We start from the raw sequence: 18,790 nt of genomic DNA on the forward strand, positions 1-18,790 counted from the left end.
TTATGTCATCAACCCCCACAAGGTATTAATCATTCCTTGAAGTCATTTTCAACTATCAGAGTAAGTGTATTTGAAAAAAAATTGCCAAAACTGCCTTCAAGCCAAATCTCATGGTTAGCTTTCAGTGGCAGAAAAGCAAAAGTTGAAAATTCACAAAACAAATTTCTTGGCAGAGAAGGCATGAAGACTGAGATTCAGATGGGGGTGCTGCCATTCATTAACACACTTACAAAGTGTCTATGTTATGAAAACCAGGGCACACTTGGAGGAAAATAAACAGATTTATCAGCCTGGTTACAATTTTATGAGGTACAATGTTGAAAAGTTTCCACTGTCTGTGTGAACGTCTGACAAGGTAATTTAAACATGGCTGGACTGATATGTCTCTTCTGTTAGATGCTAGAAATTGCACTGAGAGCCAGGTACACTTTCCTCATTTGAGAGCGGGCCAGGTTCTAAAGAGCTGTTTATATTTTTCAAGATTTTATCTTTGTAGACGTCAAACAGCTAGCTTAAGTGCATGTTTGGGAGCTGGTTATTACCTGACTAAATATCTGTAGTCAGACTGAGGGGAATGAGAGTACTGACATTTAGTCAGGAGGATGTCGTCAAGTGCCTCAGGCTTAGCTGACAGAAGAATGACATCCCTATGGAAAATTTCAGAGACCTGCACTGTATCTGAATCTGAGCTTAAAACACAGGGAAAAGGAGGTAAATATTAAAAGGGTCTCCTCTGGTGGCTCAGACAGTAAAGAATTTGCCCGCAGTGTGGGAGACCTGGGTTCCCTGAGTCAGGAAGATCCCCTGGAGAAGGAAATGACAACCCACTCCAGTATTCTTGCCTGGAGAATTCCATGGACAGAGGAGCCTTGTGGGCTACAGTCCATGGGTCGCAAAGACTAGGACACGACTGAGTGACTACCACTTTCAGTTTCAAGATGTATAAAGATTACGATGAGTCTATGGCAAATAGACTCATGACACGTCTTTTATTTGAGGTTTCTATTTGTGTGTGCTTGTGTGTGGGTGTATTGTCCTTACATGTACATAATTTCAGTAAAGAAATAGACATAGAACTTTTGAAAGGAATGACCAACTGAAAGCATCTTTTTTGTTCTCCCAAGGTATTCTCTCCCACAACTTTCTTCCCCACTCCCAAGTGAGAATCTTTCAGGCTGAGTGTTCTCTATGCACAATTGATTCCAAAACCTACATGTGAAAGGGAGAGTGCTGGTATCCTTGAGAAACTATTTACTTGTAATACTTCTTGATCTCTACATATATTTAAGATAGTCGAGGATGCAGTTCAGCGATTTTCACATAATTGTTTTTATGAGGTTTCTTCTTCTCCACTTGCAATAGTTTAAATGATAGGCTCCTCCCCACTCTAAAATTCTCTAAGGGTAGTTTATTCCATGCTTCCTTGAGACATTTAGTGCTGTCATAAAGTCTGACCTAAATTCACCCCTATAATAAAATTTCAGTTCAACTTTTTGAGACTTCCCCAGTTCATAAGGACAGTGTAATAGAACTCAAGAAAAGAGAAAGAGTTCAGTAAGTAAAAGAAGTTCAGTGCTTTCAGGAACTGCAGTTCCTTTTGAGTAGCAACAAATACTGACTAGGTTTTCTAGAGTGAAAAGTGACTCTATGAATAATTTTCCGAGGATGCTTGGGAGATGAAATGTCTTCTTCCTACCCTCAACCAATGCCTTACCCTGTAGAACTTTTGTCCAAGAGTCCAGGATCTCAACTCACACTCTTTAGAAATGAGGATGCTTTATTTGTCCATTTTCTACCATGCATATCAAAATCCAAAAGAAGACTTTAATCAAAAAATGTTTGTTACACTTAGTCCAAATTAGGTTCTGCTCCTGACAAATGTCAGGTCACATGGGAAAGTATGTAAAGTACAGATTTGGTTACTCCAACATGACAGTGGTGGGATTACATGGGTTAGAGGGAAAATTCCAGACAGGAGGATAACTCAACTTTAAGCAGCCGCGTAGTACTGACTCACTTTTTGCATATGAGCCCCTCAGAGAGGAAATCATAAAGGCTTAAATTTCACAGGCATAATGATGAACTTCAGTCTATAAAAAGTAATATATGAATCCCATACTCTCCCTCTTCCCATCTATCTTTTCTGGTCTCAATGATGCTTCTCAATGGTGAAGCCATCTAGTCGGCTATGTAAGAGCCATCTTACACTATCTTAAATATTCTCTGCAACCACCTTTATAGTAGGGTAAGAGGGAAACACTGGGATGGAGTAACAGCATAATTTGAAGATAATCAGCTCCTTAGACAGACTATGTGTGGTCCCAAGCAGTAATTTGGCTTCTCAATGACAGCTGTGGACTGAATCTTTTCATCCCTCCAAAATCCACATGTTTAAATTCAGATACCTAATGTGACCCTGACTTCTCTGGTGGCTCAGATGGCAAAGCGTCTGTCTACAATGAGGGAGACCTGGGTTCGATCCCTGGGTCAGGAAGATCTCCTGGAGGAGATGGCAATCCACTCCAGTTCTATTGCCTGGAAAATCCCATGGACAGAGGAGCTTGGTAGGCTACAGTCCATGGGGTCGCAAAGAGTCAGACACGACTGAGTGACTTCACTCACTCACTCAATGTGACCCTATGGACTATATAGCCCACCAGGCTCCTCTGTCCATGGAATCTTCCAGGCAAGGATACTGGAGCAGGTAGCCATTTCCTACTCCAGGGGATCTTCTCAAAACAGGGATCAAATCCATCGGATACAACTGAGCACACACAATGTGATGGTATTTGGCAGTGGAGCCTTGGGGAGGTGATCAGATCATGAGGGCAGAGCCCTCATAAATGGGATTAGTGCCCTTAAAAAAAGAAACCTCAGAGAGCTCTGTAGTCCTCTTTCACTATGTGAGGATACAGAGAGAAGGCAAATGTCTATAAACCAGGAAGCTGGCCTTCATCGGACACCAAATCTGCCAGTGCTTTGATCTCATACTTTCTAGCCTCTAGAGGTATGAGAAATAATTTTTCTGTTTGTTTACGAGCTACCTAGTCTATGGTATTCTGTTATAACAGCCCAAACAGACTAACACACTGGCTTATGGCCTACTTTCATAATCTGAAGTGTTGGGTGGCAGTTGTCTTTGATGTTTGGAGAAGATGACATATTTCTTGTGTGTGTGTTAGTTGAAAGTCTTCCAAATGCAATCATGTGATAGCTATCATTTGATTGTCACTTGGTCTTTTTCATTATAGATAGGAGAAACAATAATAAAAATCCATAGAAAGTTAAACAATGTTATTTTGTAGCAAATAATACACTTTTTCAAACCTAGGATAACATGAAAAAGCACCATTGATTTACTAAAATCTTTTCAAAAAAACTCATTACAAAAGTGAATGTCAATTATAAAAAATGCATACTAACTGCAGAAATGTTAAAATGTGAAAACAATTATGGCTTATAATTATAGAAATGCAATAATTTTTCTCTTTAATATCAAATTATTTTACTTAGACCCCTTATTAAATAATACTGATTCATAAATATTTGAATGCCATCATTTATACTGTAACAGTACTTTATTATTCTGGGTGGTCAGTCATAAGGAGTCTTAGAGAATAAGGCTCTAAAATGGAAAATCACTGTTCTCTCCCTCTATCCAAACTTGTTCTTGGAACAATTCTGCCTTGAGAACTATTATAATGCTGAGGTTCATGAACCCTCTCTCTGTCTCCTCAGAAACATATCCAGATAAGCAATCAGCATCTTTCATGAAATAGAAGGTGGGGATGTGGTCAGTTTTGCTGAGATATGTTGCCAGAACTTTAAGATTATATCAACAACAGAACAGATATAAGAATGAATTGTCATTTCTATTAAAATGGGAGCAAAAGAGACCCAGGTTCATTTTTTCATTTACAGATATGCTTTGAACATTTTCTCTGTCTTTTGTAGCGACCTGAAGTTGCTTCCACCACCACACCCAATCCCACAAGGGTTTTAATGGGCATGCCTGATAATATTGTTTTAAATTTAGCAGGGAAGGCCTCCCACCACTGACTGTTTCTATAGAGCATTATTGAACTCTTGGGGAATTTTTCCTCCAAAAAAAGCATGGAATTCCTCTCTGAAATATTTCTTTCTCTAGGACTCTAAATGGAAGTGTCTGGAATGAAAAAGAGAATGAGAAGGAAAGAGTGAGAGAGCCTAGAGAGGGAGGGGGAGAGCAGAGAGAGGGGGGGGTTTTTGGTGAATAATTCTGATTTTATAATTGATTTTAGTGACTCTACTTTTCCCTGTAAACGTAAAGGAAAGCAGTTTTAACAATTTTGAAATTTGCCACTTAAATTTCACACTTGCCTTGTGAAATTTCTATGTACCCATGGAAAAAAGTCCTTTTTGGATTTTTACACATTTGCATTCTGCCGAGAATATATTTGACTTGCCTAATGAGATTTGGAAGATGCTAGCAAAAAAACTTGCATTGTGTGAATGAAAAAGTCTACTGATAATTTCTTCTATCTTTGGAAATATATTTCTTTTCAAATTAACCAGTAGTAAAGAAGTATGTGACTATTTGCTGCTTGTTGCCTGCTTAAACATTCTTAAATCTAAAAGCTCCTTTTTTCTTGAATTTGTACACTGCATCTAAACTCCAGGCTGCAGTAATAGACAACTCTCTTTTTGGAGTTATGCCAAGATTTTTTTTTCTGATAATAATTTCCCAGTAGTCTCTCAAATTAAATTCTAAGATGTCTAGAATATGTGGGCCAGGTCAGGATGAGAGATGTCCACTATTCTGTCATTTAGAAGGATGACATGCTACCTCCAAGACTATCTTTATTAAAAGAAGCTAATCTACATGTCTTTTAATTTGCTTATTTTAATGTGAAGCTTCACTGTTGGGTACCTTAAAGGGATGTATACTCATGTTTGATTTCCTTCTTACCACTGTCTACAGATGACCCCTTTGACCCACATTCTTTCTTATGCATCCTACAGAGATAATCACCAGAGTGCTTGTTGGCAGACAGAAACTGATGTCAGGAAGACCAATTAAAATGAAGAGCCAGAGTCAGGATCCTGATTCCTTTCCTGCCATCACTTCCAAAGTAGCCTTTTTCATGCATCCAGGTAATTCCTGGGCTCTCAACCCAAGATTAAAACCATCTGCTAGAGGAATTGTCAAACAGTCTTGGAACACTTAGTCGAATTCACAGGAACTCCATCTGGGACTGGTGATACTTACTTCTTTCATATCTTTAATTGTTTCTAGCACCTCCATAGATCAAAGTTCTCTCCATAATCCTTTCTTTCCATCCTGGCATATTTACCCATTTTATATCAAAATATATAATCTTTACCATCTGGTTTCATAGAGGAATATAAATCTTTATCAAAGTAGATTAACATTAAGTAGTGTTTTTTTTTGTTTTTTTTTTTTGGGTTGGCTATGTGCCTGTATTTCTTAAGTGCAAATTTAAGGAAATCATCTCCCCCATCTATAGTAGACTTTAAATTTAGAAACAAGATTCCTGGGCTTTTTCTAACTGTGGAGTATTTTAACATGTTGCCTGAGATTGAATTTAGAAGTTCAAAAGAAGTCAGTTACCATTCATCTTCTATACTAGAATGATATTTATTGCTCTTACAACCCATACCACACAATCTTCATTATAATTTTGTACGTTTGGAAATATATGCAATGTCACAGGACTACAAACATATACATGTTTAGATTTTAACAATTTTTAGTACTTGGCCCAGTTCATAGCAGATGCTTAATAAATTTTATTACCACAACAAATCATTATGTGATTATATATTCAATAAGTATTATGTTAAAAGGTTAAAATGAAGATGTTCATGTTAAAATGAAAAGTGAGCCTTACATAATTAGAAGATCAAAATTATTGCACATATTCAGAAATATTAGGTAATACTATTCTCACAGGGAATGTATCACTCTAATTGTTATAATTCATAAGCTTCTATCAGTTCAGTTCAGTTCAGTTGCTCAGCTTCTATGGAACACTATTTTCATACTATATTCCTGTAACATTTTATATTTTTTTACTATTGCACACCCAGTGTACTCTGTTGTCTTGAACACAGTGCTGTAACTTACTGATTCTACTCACCACTCTTTCTATCATGCACCCAATTTGGGTCATTAATATAGACAACTCAGTACTTTTAAGAAATAAAAGTATACAATTAAACTTTAAAATGTTTGTGTTGTAAACATCTTTTCTGTAGCTAAATGTTAGGGTTTTTAATCTCAGGCTTTCAATTGGCTGTCAGGGAGTCTCTCTTGACAGCACAGACAGATTCTTATTTATTACCCATAATAAGATATATTCACATTCTCTCTAATCTCCAACACTGAAAAGTAGACATGAACCAAAGAGGCACTTTTAACCAAGAGAGCCTCCTGTGAAAAAGTGTTTTGGAATTTAGTAGACTTAGTCTTTGTCTCCATTTTGGATAATTTTGGATAGTTACCAATTCTATTATCCTGATCTTATGGCTATTACCTCAGTTGTCTTCCTCTTATTCCAAACAGTGAAGAATTTTAGGAGCAAACATCAAGACAAGTATTAGAGAAATCTGTAGGAGAAAGGAGAGCTATACCATCCAGTTCAGTTCTTTCACTCAGTCGTGTCTGACTCTCTGCGACCCCATGAATCGCAGCACGCCAGGCCTCCCTGTCCATCACCAACTCCCGGAGTTCACTCAAACTCATGTCCATCGACTTGGTTATGCCATCCAGCCATCTCATCCTCTATCGTCCCCTTCTCTTCCTGCCCCCAATGCCTCTCAGCATCAGAGTCTTTTCCAATGAGTCAACTCTTCGCATGAGGTGCCCAAAGTATTGGAGTTTCAGCTTTAGCAACATTCCTTCCAAAGAACACCCAGGACTGATCTCCTTTAGAATGGACTGGTTGGATCTTGCAGTCCAAGGGACTCTCAACAGTCTTCTCCAACACCACAGTTCAAAAGCATCAATTCTTCAGCACTCAGCTTTCTTCACAGTCCAACTCTCACATCCATACATGACCACTGGAAAAACCATAGCCTTGACTAGATGGACCTCCATTGGCAAAGTAATGTCTCTGCTTTTGAATATGCTGTTTAGGTTGGTCATAACTTTTCTTCCAAGGAGTAAGTGTCTTTTAATTTCATGGCTGCAGTCACCATCTGCAATGATTTTGGAGCCCCCTAAAATAAAGTCTGACACTGTTTACACTGTTTCCCCATCTATTTCCCATGAAGTGATGGGACCAGATGCCATGATCTTGGTTTTCTGAATGTTGAGCTTTAAGCCAACTTTTTCACTCTCCACTTTCACTTTCATCAAGAGGCTCTTTAGTTCCTCTTCACTTTCTGCCATAAGGGTGGTGTCATCTGCATATCTGAGGTTATTGATATTTCTCCTGGCAATCTTGATTCCAGCTTGTGCTTCTTCCAGCCCAGTGTTTCTCATGATGTACTCTGCCTATTGCACTCATTTCACATGCTAGTAAAGTAATGCTCAAAATTCTCCAAGGCAGGCTTCAGCAACACATGAACCATGATGTTCAAGCTGGTTTTAGAAAAGGCAGAGGAATCAGAGATCAAATTGCCAACATCTGCTGGATCATCGAAAAAGCAAGAGACTTCTCAGAAAAACATCTATTTCTGCTTTATTGACTTGCCAAAGCCTTTGACTGTGTGGATCACAATAAACTGTGGAAAATTCTGAAAGAGATGGGAATACCAGACCACCTGACCTGCCTCTTGAGAAACCTATATGCAGGTCAGGAAGCAACAGTTAGAACTGGACATGGAACAACAGACTGGTTCCAAATAGGAAAAGGAGTACATCAAGGCTGTATATTGTCACCCTGCTTATTTAACTTATGTGCTATACTTTTTCACTTTCATGCATTGGAGAAGGAAATGGCAACCCACTCCAGTGTTCTTGCCTGGAGAATCCCAGGGACGGGGGAGCCTGGTGGGCTGCTGTCTATGGGTTCACACAGAGTTGGACATGACTGAAGTGACTTAGTAGCAGCAGCAGCAGCTATACCTTTAGATCATGTAAATATACCAATTTTTTAATTGAAATTATAGCTCTGGAAACTCCAGGACTTTGCTATAATATATTTAGATTGATGAAGTGAAACATTTATATTTGGAGCATTAAATTTACAAATACATAGATGGCTAAAGTAAAAAAATGATTTTTAAATATTTACAGTGGTATTCTGTTATCACCTGAATTAAATGTGGCTAGGGGAAAAATACCTTGAAGTAGGAGCCCAAGGACTTATGTTTTAACCCAGTATCTCATGCTAATGAGATATTATGATCATAGGCAGTAACATTTTATTTCTCTGGGCCTCATATATAAATTAGAGGATTGGGCTATATAATTTTTAAAGTTCCTTTAAGCATTAAAATTCTGTAATCCAAGACAGAAAACATTTAGATAATAATCACTTTACTCAAGCCAAATCTCACATAAAACTCTCTGCTGCTGCTGCTGCTAAGTTGCTTCAGTTGTGTCTGACTCTATGCGACCCCATAGACAGCAGCCTAAACTTCAAGCCATAAAAGCTGAGTGAGGAGCCCAGAGCACCCCCACTTGGTGACGTTAGGAAAAGCCAAGTAGAGCACTGGCACTTTCATCCCTGCTGGCCAATAATAAACCTCATTCTAAGCCTCTGGGTCAATGGAGACCAAGTAGGGAGACTGGATTTCCACTCCCACCAGAAGTAGTAAAGCGTTCCTTCTACTCCCTAGGCTGGTATCAGAGGATCCCTAGGGAACAGTCAAGACTTTCAAAACAGCTAAGCACCCCACCCCCAGCAGTAATGAGGAGCTTTCTTTCTTGTGCCAATGGAGGATAAGTTGGGAATGTAGGCTTCTACCACCTTCTAACAATAATGATGCGGTTCTCCCCCTTCCCCTGCCAGAGCAGTTTCAGAGAAAGCTAGCTAAAGCAGAAGGTTTAAGTAATATCCAGAGGCAGATCATAAAATAAAACTGTCCTGATTGCAACAGAAAAATCACTTATACTGCTTACTGAAAATCTCCTACTGAGTGAAAAGAGACAATTACCAATATGACTTAGGTGTGAGAATTATCTGACAAAAAATCTTAAAGAATCATCATAAAAATTACTTCAGTGAACAACTAAAAACATACTTGAAGCAAATAAAAAATTGGAGAGTCTCAGCAAAGAAATAGATGATATAAAGAAGAAACAAACAGAAATTTTAGAACTGAAAAATACAGTAACCAAAATGAAAGGCCAGTGGTTGGGCTCAATTGCAGAACAGAGGAGGCAAAGAAAAGAATAGCTACATTTGAAATTACTCATTCTGAGATTAAATAAACTAAACATAAATCAACAGAGCTTTAGGGACCAAGGAAATTATAACAAAAGAACTAATATTCTAGTCATTGGAGTCCTAGAAGGAGAGAAAGAAGGGCATGTTGGCTTTAAAAAATGCTCAAAGGAATAATGGCTGAAAACTTCCTAAATTTGGCAATATATAGAAGTCTACAGATTTAGGACACTGAATAAGTCCCAAAGAAATCAATAACAAAGCACATCAAAAGTAAACTACTGAAAGTTAAAGACGATGTTGAAAGCTATCATAGAGATACAATCTCTCATGCATAGGAGAAAAAAATAATTAGAGTGACAGATTTCTTATCAGAATCTGTGCAGACATGCAAAAGGAAGCAGCATAGTATTGGGGGGATGCTATAGGAAAAAGAGTTGTCAGCTCAACACTACAGCTAATAAGTATGTCTTTCAGAAATGAAGGGGAAAAAAGAGGAAGGAAAACTAACAGAATTTGTCCAAGGAGACCTACTCTAAAAGAATGGCTAAAGGAATTCTGTAAACAGAAAGGAAACAAAACAAGAAAGAACCTTAGTATATCAGGAAGGAAGAACATAATAAGAAAAATATGAGTAAAACAATAACCTTTGAGTTTTCAAAATTATATTTGATGATTAAAGCAAAAAATTTTAAAGCTATTCTAAATATATAGGGAAAATATTTAAGAGAATTATAAGTAGATAAGGATAATGGAAAGTAAAGTAATTAGTTTTTAGTATAAAAACTAATGTTTTTATACTTCATTTGAGCTGGTAAAATGAGGGAATCAATAAGCTATGTGATTTTACATATACACACAGCCACCAGGAAATGTGTACAAACAGGCATAGTCAAAATACTATAGGTATATCCAAATTGAATTCTAAAATGTATTCAAGTAACCCACAGGAGGACTTGGGAAGAAAACAGAGAAACACATGAATAGAAGAAGCAAACAAAAACAAAGTGGCACGCTAAAGCCATGTCCTATCTGTAATAAACAAAATGTAAATAGTCTAAATATACCAGTTAAACAATGGAGATTGACATACTGGATTAAAAACTATGACCCAACTAGATGCTGATAACAATAAAACCACTTCAAATATAATGAGATAAGCAGATAGAAAATAAAAAGATGGAAAAAGATATATCAAGGAAACATTAATGAAAGACAAGCAGGAGTGACTGTACTAGTATCAGTATACTTCAGAGCAGAAAATATTCCCAGAAACAGAGACATTAAATAATCATAAAAGGACCAATCCACAAAGACTTAGCAATCTTAAATATGTATGCACTGGACAATATAGTTGCAAAATATGGCAGGAAAAACAAAGCCGAAAGAAAAAAAGAGACAAACCCAAAGTTACAGAGTTTGACAATGAATTCTTAGACTTGACACAAAAAAGCACAGTTCACAAAAGGAAACACTGATAAATTGGGCTTCATCAAAATTAAAAATATTTCTTCTGCAAAAGACCCTGTTGAAAGCATGAGAAGACAAGCTTCAGGCCCAAGTCCAAGATAACGGTGCCAGCATCGCCATTTTCTGGTAAAGACGATCTTCATGGTTCTCTTACTGCCTTCTCACTGTCCTGACATCACACACACACACACACACACACACACACATACACACACACACACACACACGCGCACACACACGCACACACACCCTTGAGAGAGACAGAGTGGGAGAGCTGTCAGTATATTCCTCTTCTTGTGAGGTCACTAATCCCATCATTGGTTTCCGCCCTCATGATCTCATCCAACCCCATTTACCCAATGAGATCCCAAAGACTGGATCTCTAAATATCATGACACTGGTGGTTAGGATTCCAACATGTGATTCTTGAAGGGGGACAAAACAGTAAGTTCATAACAAAGGAAGAATACTAGCAATCCTAAAATTGGAAAATATGTAACTGATACTTACTTGCTCATGTAATTTCATATCAACCTCCACGATCTTTAAGGAGACCTGACCGTTTCAGAGTCAATTGGAATTGGAAAGTTTGAAAGAATCATAGTAAGCCCTCTGGCCTTTTCCATGAAGATAATCAACAGCATTGTTTGATTATGTTTATATGGATGAATTTGTCTATTTATGGATAATGTTCAGTTTCAGTTCAGTCGATCAGTTGTGTCCGACTCTTTGCAACCCCATGAATCACAGCTCCCCAGGCCTCCCTGTCTATCACCATCTCCTGGAGTTCACTCAAACTCATGTCCATCGAGTCAGTGATGCCATCCAGCCATCTCATCCTCTGTCGTCCCCTTCTCCTCCTGCCCCCAATCCCTCCCAGCATCAGAGTCTTTTCCAATGAGTCAACTCTTCGCATGAGGTGGCCAAAGTATTGGAGTTTCAGCTTTAGCATCATTCCTTCCAACGAACACCCAGGACTGATCTCCTTCAGAATGGACTGGTTGGATCTCCTTGCAGTCCAAGGCACTCTCAAGAGTCTTCTCCAACACCACAGTTCAAAAGCATCAATTCTTTGGCGCTCAGCTTTCTTCACAGTCCAACTCTCACATCCATACATGATTACTGGGAAAACCATAGCCCTGACTAGACTGACCAGGTCTCCTCAAATAAATGTCTCCTATGTAAACAGACCTGAGATCCATACTGTTCAAAATTGTCTCTTGGTTTATAGTCTATATTGCTTTTTTGGTTTGATTGTGAAACAAGCTGATCCCTTTGCAGCTCTTTCTAGCCACATAGTAGACGAGTTTCCAGTGAAGCTGTCTAGGGAGCTGGGATCTAGATAAATAAATGGAAACAAATACTAGATAGGATATTGAGAAAGAATGTACTCACATTGATGTATATGGAAATATGATAGCTATTCTTAGTGTTAATTCTCTTCTACCATTTTTATTTTCTTATAAAAAGCAACAAGAAAATAACTGTGGCATGGTGCCAGTTTCACACTGGGTACACGTGGAATTCCCAAGTAACATGTGCTGTAACTACAAACACCACAGATAATCTGTGTCTAAAAATTTAAAGGGAATTTAACCTATTTAAAGGATTTGGGTTTGAAATAATTCCATAGTGAACAAAGTTTACAATAAGCAGACAGAAATAGTTTGGGTGAATAAAGCTGTAGGCATTTAGAGAGGGAGTAACAGAAGAAAAGGTCAGTTTTCATTCCAATCCCAAAGAAAGGCAATGCCAAAGAATGCTCAATCTATCTCACAATTGCACTCATCTCACACGCTTGTAAACTAATGCTCAAAATTCTCCAAGCCAGGCTTCAGCAATACGTGAACTGTGAACTTCCAGATGTTCAAGTTGGTTTTAGAAAAGGCAGAGGAACCAGAGCTCAAATTGCCAACATCCGCTGGATCATTGAAAAAGCAAGAGAGTTCCAGAAAAACATCTATTTCTGCTTTATGGACTATGCCAAAGCCTTTGACTGTGTGGATCACAATAAACTGTGGAAACTTCTGAAAAAAGATGGGAATACCAGACCACCTGACCTGCGTCTTGAGAAACCAATATGCAGGTCAGGAAGCTACAGTTAGAACTGAACATGGAACAATAGGCTGGTTCCAAATAGGAAAAGGAGTAGGTCAAGGCTGTATATTGTCACCCTGCTTATTTAACTTCTATGCAGAGTACATCATGAGAAACGCTGGGCTGGAAGAAGCACAAGCTGGAATCAAGATTGCCGGGAGAAATATCAATAACCTCAGATATGCAGATGATACCACCCTTATGGCAGAAAGTGAAGAGGAACTAAAAAGCCTCTTGATGAAAGTGAAAGAGGAGAGTGAAAATGTTGGCTTAAAGCTCAACATTCAGAAAATGAAGATCATGGCATCCAGTCCCATCACTCCATGGGAAATAGATGGGGAAACAGTGGAAACAGTGTCAGACTTTATTTTTGGGGGCTCCAAAATCACTGCAGATGGTGACTGCAGCCATGAAATTAAAAGTCGCTTACTCCTTGGAAGAAAAGTTATGACCAACCTAGATAGCATATTCAAAAGCAGAGACATTACTTTGCCAACAAAGGTCCATCTAGTCAAAGCTATGGTTTTTCCAGTGGTCATGTGTGAATGTGAGAGTGGGACTGTGAAGAAAGCTGAGCGCCAAAGAATTGATGCGTTTGAACTGTGGTGTTGGAGAAGACTCTTGAGAGTCCCTTGGACTGCAAGATCCAACCAGTCCATTCTGAAGGAGATCAGTCCTGGGTGTTCTTTGGAAGGAATGATGCTAAAGCTGAAACTCCAGTACTTTGGCCACCTCATGCAAAGAGTTGACTCATTGGAAAAGACTCTGATGCTGGGAGGGATTGGGGGTAGGAGGAGAAGGGGACGACAGAGGATGAGATGGCTGGATGGCATCACCGACTCTATGGACGTGAGTCTGGGTGAACTCTGGGAGTTGGTAATTGACAGGGAGGCCTGGCGTGCTGCGATTTGGTGTCGCAAAGAGTCAGACACAGTGAGCAACTGAACTGAAGAGAAGAAAAAAATAATGAGGAAATGAATTTTTTGTAAATGAACACAGAGAAGTTGTAGTAAACATTTCAGAATTATGGGAGAGGCGTGAATGCCTAGAGATCAATATCAATATTGAAACGGTTTAAAATTGGTGAGGAATAGTTGATACCTGTGTTGTTAGCTTCACTATCTGCTATTTTATAGGTACATATATATTCTATGTGACATGTCTAGCACTGAACATCGTCACATTAGGGGTTAGGCTTTGACATGAATTTGGGGCGGGGACACATTTAGTCTATAGAATAGATAGATCAAAATAAAGAAATACACGTATGTACAGATGGCCTTTTTTCCTTACATAAAAGGTAGAATATAATAGAAAACTTTTGTCCCTTGCTCTTTTTCATCAAATGCATATATCATTGAAATCCCTCAAATCGGTTAATAGATACACCCACTCTTTATTGTTCACTAGTCCTCCATTGTATGAAAGTACCCTAGTTTATTTAACTGCTGTCCTGTGTGGGGGTGTTTAAGTCATTTCCACTATTTTGATTTCACAAATAATGCTGCAGAGAATAACCTACAGCATATGTTTTTGTATTTTGAGGAATGTATCTTTAGGTTAAATCCCAGAAGTTGGAATTGGTGGACAAAATTTTAATATGAACATCTTTTCATAAGTATAAGGGTCATTTGCTTATCCTACCTGTAAATTGTCCACTCATGTTCTCTGCACATTTTTCTAATGGAATTTGGTCTTTGTATCTCGATTTTTTAAGAGTTCTTTACCAGTGATAGTGTTTCTAAGAGTACGTTTGCTATGCACTGATACATTGTAAAAAAAATGCCAAAGCAGCATTATCTTGAAAATTAAGGACTAAAGTTTCTTTTAAAACAGAAAATATAAGGTCATCTTTATTATAGTAATAACACTACTCTCTATTAATTGCTTCCCAATCTAGCATATTGTGAAGAGGAGAAGAAACAAGAGCTTATCAGCCATCAGAGAATTGCACCTAACTGTAAGTAAGCCTGTTGGCTTTTTTTTTCCTTTTTGGCTTTGACTATCATCTTCCTCATATGATGAGAAACAAACATGTAATTGAACAGTTAACTTCAAAATAATTCATTTGGAATTTTTAATTTTTTAAATTAAATTTTTCTTTCATATTTTATTTATTTGTTTTGCTGTGCTGGGTCTTAGTTGCAGCGTGTGGGATGTTTGATCTTTGCTGTGATATGTAAGATCTTTGGTTGTGGCATGTGAACTCCTAGTTGGGGCGTGTGGGATTGAGTTCCCTGACCAGGGATTGGACCTTGGGTCCCCTGCATTGGGAGTACAGAGTCTTAGCCATTGGACCATCAGGTTAAGTCCATGTATGAAATTTTCAAACATGTCTATCCCTTATTTGGCATGTGTGCATATATATAAAATCATTGTCAAAGTGGTTTTATGTGTCCACAATGTGACGAGAACATTGCTGCCATAGGCGCTTTCTGTGGTACCTCATTACGGAACAGATTGTTTTCCTTTACTGTCATCATCATTTCTCAGATTTCATCTTTCTCACTTTCCCACTTTATGCAGTATATATATACCTTGGGAATCTTTATTATTATCAGCCTGTTAATCTAACTCATAATTATCTGAATCATAATATATTGGATTCTCTAAGTAATATATTTTACAATTATTAGTAGTAACATATTCCTCTTCCCCACGCTCTCTCCGTCTTTTATTCCATTCTCCCCGCTTCCTTCTTTCCCCTCCCTTCCTCTTTCATTCCTTCCTCACTTTCTCCCTTCCTTTCTCTCTTTTTTCCTCCCTCTTTGTTCATTTTATGTCATGGGCTCATGTTCTAGACCCAAGTTTTTTCCATGTAAAGCCTTACTTCATTGTAACTTCCTCATTTCAAAGCTGTTTCAGGGTAGGTTTGTAGACCACGTGTTTCTGTTTTCAGAGTAAACAGAGGTGTCTAGAAGGTGATAATCAGGTGCTGCTGTTTCCACGGGGCTCTCCTACATATTTATATTCTTTGTCATCACATGTCAAAGGTTCAAGGTTAAAATCTGAACTTGGGAATGAGGATGTATGTTTGTGTGTGTCTCTCTTCATTTTGGAATTGATGATGCATGATTTACTGGTGAGAACTTTTTCCCCACTATGAAAATGCTTTAATGGTGATGTCTGTACAGCAGGTGGTGTCAAGACAGGAAGAACAACAAAAGCACATGCAGTGAGACATGGCTATCAGAAAACAGGTTGAAAACACCACCTTAGATAAAATAGAGATCACTCCAGGAGGGCCATATATCACAAGTTTGAAAATATGTTCACATTTTAGCCATTTATGACCCTTGCCTGAGCACTATTACAATAACTGTTCTGAAGCTATTTAATCATTGTGCCTGTTTCCCCTTTTTCTGCTACGCAGGTTCATCCCCATTCTGATTTATAATTAAATAAGTTTCTTCTTGACATGCACAACGACTTAACTCTGCAACCTGAGACAGAATTTCTTTCAGAGGAATCAGATCTCTCTCACCTAATGAGTCATTAAGTTTTATTTCTATTGCCAAGTGCACTTTATCTTTTATTCGACTTGATATGCTAAACCCAGAAACTTCCTTGGATGCCAAAATATCATTTCCCTCTCTCTACACTCCTTCTCCAGGGACTTACACATTTCTATTCTACTCATCTCATGCCTGTTCTACTACTTCTGATCCACATGCCTGATGTTTCCATCCCAGAGAACTCTGTGAGCTGCCAATCACACCACACTTGGCTGTAAGGTTTGGGGCTTTTGAGTTTGTACAGCCAAATATCCAGAGACTGGGTTCACTCCACCCAACATTATTGGATTTTGATTTGGCTTCATTGTTCATACAGGCTCCAGAAATTAAGACTGGCTTTACCAAATCTCCACACCACTGGATTCCTTCCACTTATGTATATTTTGTGTCTTCCCAACTGCAATGCAGCAGTCACCCTAAAAGGAGATAGCAGAGACCCTTGAGGGTGCATTGAGTTTCCCAGTGAATCCAAGCTGCCTGCCTACTGGTCAGGGGGCTTATTTACTCATAAACTTAAAATTTTGTGTTTCCTTCCAGGTCACTTAGCAAGAGCTTTTCTTTTGAATTTCAGTGGTCAGGGATGATAGAATGATGACAGGTTGGCATGGTGAAGCTTTTTACCAGCTTTTTTTTTTTTTTTTTACCAGCTGAGTAGGAAGAAGCTTAAAGACTCTAGAGAGATCTAGGAATAGCTGAAGACCATATGCATTGAAAACTCTGAGTAGATTCAGATGAGTGACTATAAACCACTACAGGTAGCCTATTTGCTTTTCACAAGTGATGTCATTCTTACTTCCTCTCAAAATTTGACATGAAACGTCTTTGAAATTAGCAAATTACTGTTTTTAACTACCTCACATTTGATGATGTTTATGTTAGTATATACAAGTACCAGTCAAAAGGGTTAACAATATAATTTCTTCCTAGACAATTTGTTTCTTGTGCCTCATGGATTTTTTTTAAAAAACTTTCATTTCTTAAATCCATCCCCCTAATGTAGAAGATTTATCATTAATTAAAACTATGTTTCTTACACCTAGAGGGTAGTTTTACTGCAATTTTAAAAATCAGGTGTTTAAATCATCACAGATACCAAATGGGGACAGCCTTTTAATGTCCTCCTCATACAAGCTAGAAAATCAGAATTATAGCACATTAACTCCCCATAGCACAACTTGGACAGGTTTTCTTATCTTCACATGGACTGAAATACATTTACATTTTCCTCTATGGACAAAGAAAGGTAAGGCTGCTGACCATATCGTGATGACACCTATGGGATTTCTGAGTCTTGATGGAATGGCTAATGTTTTGTGTTAGCCTCTCAGTCATATTCGATTATTTGATACCCCATGGACTATAGCCCTCCAGGCTCCTCTCTCCATGGGATTCTCCAGGCAAGAATACTGGGGTGAGTAGCCATTCCCTTCTCCAGGGAATCTTCCCAACCCAGGGATTGAACTTGGGTCTTCTGCATTGCAGGTGGATTCTTTACTGTCTGAGCCAGCAGAGAAGCTGTCATAGTGACCTAGTATTTGGTTCTCAGCTTTCTGTGTCAAAGATTTCAATATAGCACTGCTATTAGTGTGGTTTGGGAAATTTGTCAATTTTATTATATGTGTGTCAGAAGTACATTTACAGAGCAAATTTTAGATATATGTATTTATTTTAGAACACATCTTTCCAGTAATCAGAAAGATTGTTTCTACTATACAAGAGACCCCGCTCCCAATATCAAAGTACTCAGAATGAAATTAGCCAAGAGATTGTGTGTAGGGGATGTGCAGTCTTGCAGAAGGACTGGAGTGGGAACGAAGGTTTCTTTGAACACTGTTGCTCCATAGATTGTTTCTTTCTGAGGACCAGAATATTTTATTTAAATCTTTTCTACACAGTCAACCTCTCTTACATGCTCTCTTGTTCTCTCTTTTTTTTCTCTCTCTCTCTACCTTTCAAAAGTTGTTCTGATTAACCACTAGTAACTTTTTTCTCATAAGGTCTCTTTGTCTCACATTCCATTATAACTGCCTTTATTTCCATTGCAATAGCACCTTTCTTCATGTCAACATACTTTCATACTATGTTACAATCCACAAGAGCATAAATTTTTCTTAAAATTTCCCAGCAGGGTTACTATTCCCCATTTTAAAAAGGATGAAATATCAATCCTATCAATAAGCCATTTTAACCTACTTCTTTTTGTCTTGAATAATTTTGAGGAAGTATTCCCATCCATGCATGGTGTACATAGTCTATTTAGCTTCTCTCACAATTACTGACATTTGATGGGGGATCCATGTATCTGTTAGACTTTGGGCCTTATGCATCTCCTAAACGTTGTTTCCCCAGATGGCCCTTTTACAAGAGTCATTT

This window comes from Oryx dammah, unplaced genomic scaffold (genome assembly GCF_014754425.2).
Source record: "Oryx dammah isolate SB20612 unplaced genomic scaffold, SCBI_Odam_1.1 HiC_scaffold_18, whole genome shotgun sequence".
In the NCBI taxonomy this organism is placed as follows: domain Eukaryota; kingdom Metazoa; phylum Chordata; class Mammalia; order Artiodactyla; family Bovidae; genus Oryx; species Oryx dammah.